Below are 13,290 nucleotides of genomic sequence, written 5' to 3' on the forward strand. Positions count from 1 at the left end.
AGAAAAATCTAAAGACCACCAAAAAAACTCCCAGATTTATTTCAAGATGCAAAAATCAAGGGACAAAAATTAGTAGCACTTTTATACACCAATGATGATCAAGCTGAGAACTGAACTAAAAAGTCACTTTCTTTTACAAAGCTACAAAAAAGGTAAAATGCCTAGAAATACAATTAGTCAAAGAGATGAAAAATCTCTGAGCTGTTGACCACCACCTGTGGAAGTTCACCTGCAGACCCTGACTCACCGATGGATAAATGAATGCACTTTCACACCATACAGTGATTCAAGTGGGCTAGGGATCGACGTTGGCTGCTTTCAGAGGGTGAGAGGCAACCAACTAAGACTCCCTCTCCATCTTTACATTTATTCAGTATAAATTTTACAACAGAGGTTCTAAGTCAGCACATTTGTGCATAATTAACATGGTTAAAAGAGTGGTTTTATAAATGATAAAAGCTTTAGGTTCTGGGCACAGAGTAGACACTTTAACAGGTAATTCTCCTTTGATCTCCCCCTGAGAGGGACATCCAGCACAAAGTTGACATGAGCAAACAGTTGAGTAGAGACAAAGGGATGTGGGATAAACAGACTTAAACTGGAAAAGCTTCTTATCGTTCCTATCTTCTCCCTAACTTAATGGAACTGCCACCTTCAGTCTGTGCCAGTAAAACCTTTCAGCCTTCCAAAAGGTTTAAGACTATAATATAGAAATTTCCCTAATATTTTCCATAAAATTTTGCCACCATCCCCAGTGAATCTCAGTAAATCTCTACAAGGAAAATTACAAAACACTGATGAAATAAATTGTACATGACGCAAATGGGAAAAACATCCCATGCTCATGGATTGAAAGAATGATAATCATTAAAATGACCGTAATGCCCAAAGCAATCTACATATTAAAGGCAATTCCTATCAAAATGCCAATGTTATTTTTTATAGAATTTAAGAAATTCTAAAATTCACATGGAACCAAGAAAAGAGCCTGAATAGCCAAAGCAAATTTAAACAAACAGAAGAAAGTTGGGGATATTATATTATCTGACTTAAAATTATACTAGAAGGCTTAAGTAACCAAAATAGCATGATACTGATATGACAACACATATACACATAGATCAATGGAACAGAATAGTGAACCTAGAAATAAACCACATGCATACAAACAATTGTCAACAAAAACACACATTGGAGAAGTGACATCCTATTTCACCAATTGTGCTGGAAAAATTGTATCGCTGTAAGCGGAAGTATGGAATGGGACCCCTATCTCCCACTATATACAAAAATCAACTCAGTATGAATTAAAAATCTAAATTGTAAGACCTGAAACTATAAAAATGCTAGATGAAACTCTAGATAAACTCTTCTGGACATTGACTTGGACAAAGAATTTATGACTACAATATCAAAAGCAGATATAACAATAACAAAAATAGACAAAAAGAACTCAATTCAACTAAAAAGCTCCTGAAAATGAGCTTTTTAATCAACAGAGTGAGTAAGAAACTTATGGAATGAGATAAATGTTTACAACTTTTGCATGCAACATAGAACTAATGTCCAGAATACACAAGGAACTCAAACAGCTCAACAAAAATGAAACAAGTAACCTCATTAAAAACCAGGGTGAGAAAATAAACAGACATTAAAAAAAAAGACAATGATGGTCGATAAGCCTGTAAAAGACACTCAGCATTGTCAATGATCAGAGAAATGCCAATTAAAAACCACAATGTGATACCAACTTACACCATGCAAAATGTCTATTACTAAAAAAAGAAAAAAAAAGAGAGAGAGATATGTATAAGGATACAGAGGAAAGAGGAAAGAGAACACTTATACATTGTTTGTGGGAATGTAAGTTTCTACAACCTCTGTGGAAAACAGTGTGGTGATTTCTCAAAAGACTAAAAATAGAATCTCCATTTGATTCAGCACTCCCACTACTTGGTATCTACCCAAATGGAAATAACTCCTTCCATAAAGAAAATACCCACACTTGTATGTTTATTCCAGCACTATTCACAATAGCAAATATATAAAATCAGTTTAAATTTATCAGTCAATAATCAAATAGAGAAAATGTGCTATACATTTATACCATGGAATACTACTCAATGATAAAGAGGAGTAAAATAATGTATTTTTCAGCAACATGAATAAAACTGGAGGTCATTATTGTAAGTTAAAAAACCTCAGAAACAGAAAATCAAGTTCTCCATTTTCTCAGGTATAAGTGGTAAACCAATTATGCATACACTTGGATACAGAGACTGGAAAAATGAACACTGGAGACTGATAAAGATGGGAGGTTGGGAGAGGGTTTGGGAATGAGAAGATAACCTAACTGGGACAATAAACAGCATTCAGATGATTGTCACACCAAAAGCCCATACTTCATCATCATGCAACATGCTGCTGCAATGGAGCTGCATCTGTACTCTCTAACGGATTAATAAAGAGGAGGAAAAAAGGCCAGGCTCAGCGATCATGCCTGTAATCCCAGCACTTTGGGATGCCGAGGCAGGGAAATCTTGAGGTCAGGAGTTTGAGACCAGCCTGGCCAACACAGTGAAAGCCCATCTCTATTAAAAATACAAAAATTATCCAGGCATTGTGGCAGATGCCTGTAATCCCAGCTGCTGGGAAGGCTGAGGCAGGAGAATTGTTTGAACCTGGAGAGGCAGAGGTTGCCATGAGCTGAGATCGTGCCACTGCACTCCAGCCTGGGCAACAGAACGAGACTCCCTTACGCAGGCTGGAGTGCAGTGCAATGGTGCCATCTCGACTCAATGTAACCTCCCGCTCCCTGGTTCAAGCGATTCTCCTGCTTCAGCCTCCTGAGTAACTAGGATTACAGGCATGCACAACCACACCCAACTAATTTTTGTGTTTTTAGTAAACACAGGGTTTCACCATATTGGCCGGGCTGGTCTACATCTCCTGACCTCGTGATCCGCCCGCCTTGGCCTCCTAAAGTGCTATGATTACAGGAGAGAGCCACCGTGCCTGGCCAAAACTTTGACTTTTATCAAAAGGGCAAACAGAATAGACCTTATAATTTTCTTAAATAATAAGATTAGGCAGAAAAAATAATTTTAATGAAATAAATAAAAATTGTTGTAATTTAAGAATGGTATAGAAAGATATTTTGATGAATTAGAGTAGTTAGCACTTAGCACATACATTAGGCAAGATTCTAAGCCACTTAGACATTTAGAGACAGAATATGTAACAGAGTAAAGTAAGTAACACAAAGGGCAGTGGCAATGACAAATTGACATATTTTCAATCATATTAGATGATATTAAAACCATTATGAAATTTACTATTTTGTTCCATAATAAAAAAAGTTAGCTCACTTCATTAAAAAGTTTGATTAATTAGGCACATAGATAAATGGGCAGCATTTTGACCAGTAGACAGAGGATACAGATTTTCAAAGACCAGATTAATTATTTGTTGTTTTCTTGGGGGGAGAGAGCAGTTTCATTATCTGGGGATATAGTGGGGTCCTCTCCCTGGGAGGTGGGGTCTTCCACTGGTTACCCCCAGCAGTGCTCCAGGAAGCACCAGGCGATTCAGTGCTGGGCTCAGCTGGGGGCCAGGCCTTGGAGAAGGCGAACTGGGCAGGGAAGCAGTCAGTAGCTGTGGGGTCCTCGCTGCCCACTCTGCCGGCTGCACCGGGTCTCCTGGTGCTCCTCAGGCTCCTGCCTAGTCTGCATCTCTGTAGGGCAGTGAATCGTACTGCCCAGAACCTTATCCTCGGAGCCCAGTTTGACGCAGGTCAGGAGTTTTTGCTTCCTCCCCTTGGGCTGGACTCTGCACCTGGGTTTCTTCCAGTCCTTCCTCCGGCCACTTGTCTGTCTGCCAGAGCTTAAATTCCAGCCTCACAAATGTTCCAGCTGGGAAGGGCGTGTCCACGGCGCTGTCCACACGGGTCTCCCAGAAGGCCAGTTGCAGGGCAGGTGCTTGTAGATTCCTCCAGGGTCACCTGCAGGTCCCAGGAGCTCAGCCCCGACCTCGCCCCCTGCGCCCACCCACCTGGCCAGCGGGATCTGCAGCTCTCCCAGTCTTCCGCAGTCACTCGGGCCCTGCAAAGCGGGTGTGAGCCCCTTAGCTCTCCGAGCCCACTGGAAGCTGCCTTCTCCTCTGCTCCAGCCCTTGGGGGGCCACGCCCACAAAAACGCTGGGCGGTGGCCAAAGAACCAGGAAATGGTCCCTTTCTTCATATTGACCTTGGGGTCTGCCTGGTCTCCACTCCCTCCCACCCTGCCCGCAGTGTTCCCTGGGGCCGGCAGTTTCAGCAAAGTTCCCTGCCGCACCGGGAAGCAGTCCTGTCGCCCACCCGCACCCTCACCCTGTTTCTGGCCCATTCTCGCTCCCCTCTGGTCTCCACAGGAACCCCTCTCCTCCCTGTGGCTTCCCCTGCTCAGTGCAGTCCCTGACCACTTCTCCCTTCCACCCCTCACCAGATATCCTGGCTCCCACGGGGTGCCCGCAATCCCCGGGGCCCAGGTCAACCAGAGAAAATTATTTTAAATGGGAAGATTTGAATCCCATTGAATTCATGACAGCAATAATACATCTAGTCACATTTTAAAGACTTTTGAAATGATAATAGCAACTCTCAATTTAAAGTGTAACCAGATTTCAGAATATCCATCATTTTATGAAAAGCAAACAAACAAACCCTGTTATAACTAACCAACTAATTTAGTAAATTTTTAGGATACACTACTAACATATAAAAATCAGTTGCATTTTTTACAGTACAGCAAAATATTTGAAAAGAGAATAAAGGTAACAATTCCATTTACAATACTATCAAATAGAATAAAATACTTAGGAATAAGTTTAACAAAAAATATGAAAGATCTGCATACTGAAAACTATAAAATGTTGAGAAAAAAATTGAAGAATACAAAATGGGAAATATATCCTGTGTTAATGGATTCTAAAAATTAATATTGTTAAAATATCCATCCTACACAAAGTGATCTGAAGAGTTAAAGACATTTCTATCAAAATTTTAATGCTATTTTTTTTAAAGTGTAGAACAAACAATTGTAAAATTAGTATGAAACCACAAAAGACCTCAAAGATCCAAATGCTGAGAAGAACAAAAAGGCTGGAAACCTCACACTTCCTGATTTCAAGCTATATTACAAAGCTAAAGTCATCAAAATAAATAGTACCTGCATAAAAAGCGATAGAACAGAATAGAGGATCCAGAAATAAACTCACAAATATACAGTCAACCAATCCCATAGAATGGAGAAAGGATAAACACATCAAGAACTAGTGTAGGATGCCGGGTGCTGTGGCTCACGTCTGTAATCCCAGCACTTTGCGAGGCCGAGGTGAGTGGATCAGAAGGTCAGGAGATCGAGACCATCCTGTCCAACATGGTGAAACCTACTCTCTACTAAAATTCAAAAAATTACCTGGGCATGGAGTCATGCGCCTGTAGTCCCAGCTACTGGGGAAGCTGAGGCAGGAGGATCACTTGAACCTGGGAGGTGAGGGTGCAGTGAGCCAAGATTGCACCACTGCACTCCAGCCTGGTGACAGAGGGATACTCTGTCTAAAAAAAAAAAAAAAAAAGAAAGAAAGAAAGAAAGAAAGAAAGAAAAATACTTAGCCCCTCCTTTTACATTGAATTCATTTTATAGCAGTTTTAGGATCACAGCAGATCTGAGGAGAAGCAGCAAAGTTCCCGTGTACTCCTGCCGCACACGTGCTCAGCCTTCCCTGCTATCAACACCCTGCACCAGAATCGTAAAGCAGTTACAGAGGATGAAACTACACAGACACATTGGTTGTTTCCTTTTCTGGTGCTCCCTGGTACAACAAGCTCCAATTATCTAGAAGCACCTCAGATTCTTCATCTGGGTTACTTGGAATGATGCTAGGCAGAGGGACAGTGGGTGGGCCATTCCCCTTCACACTCTTTCCTCAAGGGTCCAAAAAATGCACATCAACTTGGGGATCCTCTTTCTCCAGGTTTTCTATGTCCCTTTCTGGAGGGTAAAGTCTCCAAGTGTTTACAGTAGGGTTTCCCAACTCCCCGGCTGTGGACCCTTTAAGGTGTGCAGTGTATTAGGGACTGGGCCACACAGCAGGAGGTAAGTGGGTGTGAGGGAGCATCACTGGCTGAGCTCCGCCTGCTGTCAGATCAGCTGTGCATTAGATTCTCCTAGGAGCCGTATTCTATTGTGAACTGCACATGCAAGGGATCTAGGTTGAGTGCTCCCTACCAGAATTTAATGCCTGATGAATGCAGATGGAACAAGTTCATCCCGTAACGACCCACCATCATCATCCATGGAAAAATTGTCTTCCATGAAACTGTTCCCTGGTGCCACAAATGTTAGGGACCAATGGTGTAGAGGCAGGTCTGTGCAACTGAAAGGCCAGCAGCTTCTAGTGAATCCCATAGTTAATGCCATTTAATGAGCAGTGGAGACTTTGGTCATGAGAGACTTTGTGAATAATTCCCTTCATTTGCAGTCCAAACGCTATAAGCTCCTGGGGGTGTTCCTGGATAAAGCCCTTTGTGCAGAAAATGCAAACACATGCATGGGATCCAGGCAGGAACAAAGCTTCCCTTACAAAGTGGTTTGGCACCTGGAAGGAGCCCTCAGGGTTGGGCACTGGACCCCTTCCTTGCTGGTTGCACTTCAGCCAGAGGCCTCAGCCTGATTGGTCTTGCAGTGGGAGAGCCTCAATGGGGTCACGGGTTACAAAAATGCCTGTCATCCTCCAGCTGAGCAAGCCCATCTGCCTGCTTGTCAGTGTCAACCCCATGAGGGGTTCACTCTGGAAGTTGACAAGATGCAAACAACTAATCAGAATCGTTGAGTCCCTCAAGTTTAATTATTTTCCCAATGGGTGGTGATTTTGAACACAGAAAAAATATTAACTTTTTTTTTTTTTGATAAGATTTGCCCTTCCAGTGTCTAGAGTAAAGGTTTCCAGGGAGGAATCTGATACCGTCTTTCAAGTCTCAACCTCCATGTGATTACCTCAGTAAATATTCTCCCACACCCCTGACTAGGATAAGTCTCATATATGTCCTATAAACTACAAGTAGAATTCTAAGCACCCCCACTGACTGCATGGACTCTTTCTCTTCACCAAGGAGTTCCAGAGACACTTGAAAAACTAGCTCAGGCCATGTTAAAAATGGAGGATCAGAAATGCCTCATTATACACTCCTCCCTTTGGAATTCAAGCACAACTAACCAGCATTTTCATTAAAATATAAGCACGAGGCTCAGAAAAGAGATTCTTTGTAGCAGTAACATGCCAAATTCTAACCTGACTCAAGATTAGCCTCACATGACAGACAACAGGCCTTGAAAGGTCTTTTAACCTAAAATATATTTCTCTGACAGATTTTAAAATCACCCTGCACAGTTATTTTTTGCGAGAGAAATTTACATTCTGTAGAGAATCTCCTTTCATTTGCAGGACTTTTTGTTCTACTGAGATCAGCTGAGAGTCTAGCATCTTTTAAAGGTCTTAATAGAAATTATTTGCTGTTTATTGCCTCTAAGGATGGCCACATAAGAGATTTCATCTACATAATAAGAATCTTGTTCTCCAAAACTTGTTATCTTAACCCAGACCCTTTTTTTCCTACTGATTTCAGGTCTTTAGATAAAAACTCAATTCTTTCAATCAATCGCCAATCAGAAAGTATTTTAATTCACCTGAAGCTGTCATCTCCTCCCCACACTGCCTCACTTGTAGCTGTTTCATCTTTATGGACCAAATCAACACATAACTCACATGTATTGGTTGATGTTTAAAGTCTCTCCAAGACATTAAATTGAAACTGCAATGAAACCACTTTGGGCACGTGTTCTCAAGATCTTCTGGGGCTGTGTCCCAGGGCATAGTCCTCACATTTGACTCAGAATAAATCTCTCTAAATACTTTGCAAAGGTCGCATTTTTATCAATAGTTCTAATAGAACCTACTCTGTGGTCTGTGTTACATTCGCAAGCATGATATCAATAAAGTATTAGTTATTAAAAATAAACACATGTTGGCACTATCTTGTGAAGTTACACGTAGACTAACTATAGGATCAAGTGTAAATGTTTCAAAGTATTTACACAAGTTATTTTAAAATTTACATTCCACAGATGTTTCTATCAGATTCCTTATGTCAGCTAATTGTTTTGTAATTTTTGTGAATGATTATACCCTACTTTTTCTAGGCCTTTATTGTAGAAAGCTGTGTGAAACTAGTCAGCCCTACATTTGAAAGCCATTACTGTGGTGGCTGCCAGAATTGAACTGCATTTCCTCTGCAGCCACCAGACATTCAGATTCCTCCAGTGACACCTTAGTTTTGTTTCCTGCTTGGCTTTGAGCCTTTCTCTTGTGCTATCCAGAGAAACTCTGTTTTCAGATCCCCCAGGTCATGCCAGAGCCACATGGACCTGACAGTTGTCAGTGAGGTGGGAAGGGTTGCACTGAATGGGCACTCTCTGTCCTTTGGAGGGGGCCATACTCCAGGCAGACATCACAGTCTCAGCTCAGGGCGTGTCCTTCCAAGTATCCCTGCCCCTCCTGCAGGTGCAATGCTGATCCATTCATCTTCCTCCCTTTCCTGGGCAGAGGGTCTCCTTATTTTTTCCCAGATTTTCTTCCAGCAGCCACTAAGTCTTCCCACTGATGTCTTCAGCTGCCTCTTTTCTGCCCCTCCCAGCAGATGAGGCTGCTATTCCAGAGGAAATGAGAGGAGGTGGGAGATGAGGCTGTCATTCCTAAGAGAATGGACAGAGCTTTGGAGCTTTTCTTTCTTCTATCCCAGTTTCTATGAGTTCCTCTGGTGCCAGCAACACAGAGGTGTTAGCGTCTTTGAACCTGCATGTGAATTCTTTGGTAATGTAGTGGTGGCAAGGGAGGTGGGTCTGGATGCATTTCAGCCACAGCTGCTGTTCCGTTTTCCCACACAGAAGCATCTTGGGAGGTAGAGGGTGGAGATTTTTGTGATGTATCCTCAATCCTGGGAGAAAAGGTTTCAATAGCAGTAGGAATCTCTCAGTTGTACATCCTCTGAGAACTTCTTTATTATACTCAGTTTTAAGTAATCCAGTACATATGTCTAATTTAATCTTGCATTAGCTTATATGACATTTGCTGGTCTCTGACCTAGATAAGGTCATATTCTCTTCCTGTTTCTTCCTGCAAGTCACTGACTTTGGCAAGATGTAAGGTCATTTGTTTCTCCTATAACACCAACAATCTAATGTATTAAAGACAATGTGCTACTTTGCAGCTCAATGACGTCAGTTGTTGTAAAAATAACATAGTTTAATTGGATACCTATGTCTCCATGGGTAAAAAATTATATGTAATATTCAGAAACTAGAAATAACATTAATAAATAAATATAGTTATTTTTTATTTATTAATAAATAAATAATAAATAAATAATATTAGAGAGCTTTACAATAGTAGGAGTATACTTATTAACTGAAATCCTCTTCCTCATTAGAATGAACACATTTTTTATACACAACCAAATTACTGACTCACAAGTAATCACACTGAGGAAGAAGCCACACAAATGAAATTGAAGCTTCAAGATTTCACCTTAACAAAATCTTGAAAAATAGATCTAAAGTAACAAAGATGAAAGATTGACTCAGTATGGTGAGAGGAAAACCACTGAGATGCAGGAATTAGAGGAACAGATGGAAGCTTTTAAGTGTTATTCATTGGTATCTTGATTGTTATATTGGATGCACAGGTGAGCACATGTGAAATGACATGTTTCCTTTGGAGACATAGTCTTGCTTTGTCATCCAGGCTGGAGTTCAGTGGTGAGATCATAGCTCTCTGCACCCTCAGACCCTGGGTCTGCAGCAATCCTCCTCCCTCTTCCCTGCATAGCTGAGACCACAGGTGTGCGCCACCATGCTCGGCTTCAGTGCTTATTCAACTGCATACATTAATTATGCAATATTTATTATAAAGCAATGATACCTCAATAAGGGTATTACCAATAAGTGGATGGGTAATTTGTTAGAAAAAGATTGATAGAAAGATGGACACCAATATAAGAAATGTATGACACTCGAGAAAACGAAACTGTAGGAAATGTGCTTTTCTTTACATTTGTTAGGTAATCACAACGGTGGATACACATCGCACCATGTTCTCATTACAAAGAAAAGGTTCTGCAAACCTCACTAGGTGCCACCCACTCTGTGCTGGGCTTGGTTCAGGGAGAAGTCAGGTCCAGTGGTGAGAAGCACAGGCCCAGACACCCAGGCTCACTCTGACCAAATGTGAGCTCTGGGGACATTGTACAACCCATCTGTGCTTTTCCTGGTAATTTTTCATCTTTAACATGGAAATAACAGTGATGCTACACACGATGATTTCTCTGCATACATAAAAATATAAGACGATCGGTGCTAACTTCAAATATATGTGGGGTACCTCAATAAAACTCTTTTAAAATAAAAATCACAAAATTATAACTTTTGTAGGTTTTCAGGCTTTATCACAAAGCAAAGTTACAATAAGAAACCACAATTTCCAAATGCATATCACAAATCTCCCCCAGGACATTGTCCTGTGCTCTGAGCCCCACTCTCTCCTAAGGCCTCTCAGCCCACAGCTTGCTATATAGCAGGAGACATGCAAATAGAGCCCTCCCTCTGCTGCTGAAAACCAGCCCAGCCCTGGCCCTGCAGCTCTGGGACAGGAGCCCAGCCCTGGGATTTTCAGGTGTTTCCATTTGGTGATCAGGACTGAACACAGAAGATTCACTATGGAGTTTGGGCTGAGCTGGGTTTCTCTTGTTGCTACTGTAACAGATAATTCATGAAGAATGAGTGTGAGTGGACATGAGTGAGATAAACAGTAAATGTGTGTAACAGTTTCTGACAAGGGTTTCTTTTTGTTTGTAGGTGTCCAGTGTGAGGTGCAGCTGGTGGAGTCTGGGGGTGGTTTGGTACAGCCTGGTGGTGGGGGATCTCTAAAACTCTCCTCTGCAGCCTCTGGATTCACCTTTAGTAGCCATTCCATAGGCTGGGTCCGCCAGGCTCCGGGGAAGGGACTGGAGTGGGTCTCAACTATTGGTACGGATGGTAGCACATACTATGCAGACTCTATCAAGGGCCGATTCACCATCTTCGGAGACAACGCCAAGAACACGCTGTATCTGCAAATGAACAGCCTGAGAGCCAAGGACACGGCAGTGTATTACTGTGAAAGAGACACAGTGCGGGGAAGTCAGTGTGAGCCCAGAACACTGTAGGGAAATCAGCTGCAGGGGGCGCTCAGGACCCACTGATCAGAGTCAATCCCAGAGGCAGGTGCAGATGGAGGCTGATTTCCTGTCACAATGTGGACTTCATCTTCTTCTGACAGTTTCTCTAGTGAATCTCTCTAAGTTTAGAATTCTGTGTTTCCCAAAGTCATCTCTACATATTTTTAAAAAGATCATTTTAACATGTGGACCTATTTTCACATGCAGCAAATGCAGATGACACTTACAGAGATGAAAAAAGCTCAACTGTGGTCACCAGCATCAGAGTCCTGAGGAAGCTCAGCAGTGCCTGGTGAGTCTTCTCCAATCAGACCCAGGACAGAAACCTCAGGGAGATTCTCGGACTAGAAGAGTCTTTAGGAATTTTGGCCTCAGACAATAGAGAGGCTGGGCCAGGTTTGGTGTCATGCAGAACCTCACAGGTTTCACGTCTGACCCTTCTCCTGACACTGGAGCCAATCGCATCAGCAGTGACCTGGGGCTCCTTTTGCTCCCACTCCATATCCTTCCTTTGCAGTGTTTGTTCTCCCTTTTTTATTTGCTTTTCCTGCTTCCTGAAAAAGAAACAGATGATCTCCATGGTCCACATTTCAGGCCTCAAGGCATTTTCTTGGAGCACAGGTGGGGCTCAGGCTGTGGCTCCTGCAGCCACGTGGGAGAGGCTGATGGGACTTTCTTCTCTCCCCATTTGCTCAGGACCCTCCACTGTGTTGTGTGTAGACTCATCTGTGAAAGAAATTGGCCATTAATAGTGAAGGGGATGAATTTATTTGATCAAAATGTGGTGTGGATGTGTAATTAACCCTGTTCTATGCAAAATTTCAGAGTCATCTGCCTCAAAAGTAGTGTTAGAAAGAGCTTGTGAAATGTATTAGAATCAAAATGGAGCCACTTGTGTTAAAACTCTAATGAATGAAGTTGGGGAAGGCCATGAAGTAGGGTCTAACACACCTATTCCTGATAGCAAGAACTGTCATAAGTAGACTCTGCACAGCCACAACCTTGCACAGAGGCCACCACAGACTTCAAATAATTACTTCTCCAAGTGTTTCTGCCGAGCAACTGCCTGTTCAAACTCACACCAATGTCAACCCTGAGACTGATCCTTCCTGCCCAGGATAATTGCCTCAAAACAGCGATGTAACCCTCCTCATTTTTCCTTAATTATGTATCTTTCTTTTACCAACCTGAATGCACCCATACATATTTCAATTTCAATACCAATGCTTAAATAAATTTTATTATATTTTAGAGTCACTCTCTGTTTATTATTCAGGGTTGACAAGCTACAGATAGACAGGCCACATTTCTGTGATACGTAGAGGATGACAGTTTGTGGAGGTGGCTAGGAACATCCAATGTCCATAGGATCATCCATCAGTAAGCACATGCTGGGAGTCCCAGAGGGAGGTGAAGCTGCTGAATCACCATGGAATTTCATTTTCTCCAGTTCTGCTCTAATTTAATCAGGCCCACAAATTTTATCAATGGCAAACTACCTAAACTAGAGTCAGCTGATGACAGTTTTAATAACATCTATTAAATAAATTCACAACATCATATATAATAGGTATATATAATACATATCCAGTACATATATATTTATATATATATATATATAATATATATATATATATATATATATATATATATACGGAGAGAGAGAGAGATGGAGTGTCACTCTGTCACCCAGGCTAGAGTGCAATGGTGTGATCTTGGCTCACTGCAACCACTACCTCCCAGGTTAAATCAATTCTCCTGTCTCAGCTTCCTGAGTAGCTGAGACTACAGGTGGATGCCACCACATCCAGCTAATTTTTGTATTTTTAATAGAGACAGGGTTTCACCATATTGGTCAGGCTGATGTCAAATTGCTGACCTCAGGTGATTCGCCCACCTCAGCCTCCCAAAGTGCTGGAATTACAGGCGTGAGCCACCTTGCCCAGCTAACACCACTTATATTAGTGTTGGATTGAATAATT

The sequence above is a fragment of the Aotus nancymaae genome, unplaced genomic scaffold, assembly GCF_030222135.1.
Source record: "Aotus nancymaae isolate 86718 unplaced genomic scaffold, 86718_ANA_hifiasm-v0.15.2.pri h1tg000022l_1, whole genome shotgun sequence".
NCBI classification, from domain to species: domain Eukaryota; kingdom Metazoa; phylum Chordata; class Mammalia; order Primates; family Aotidae; genus Aotus; species Aotus nancymaae.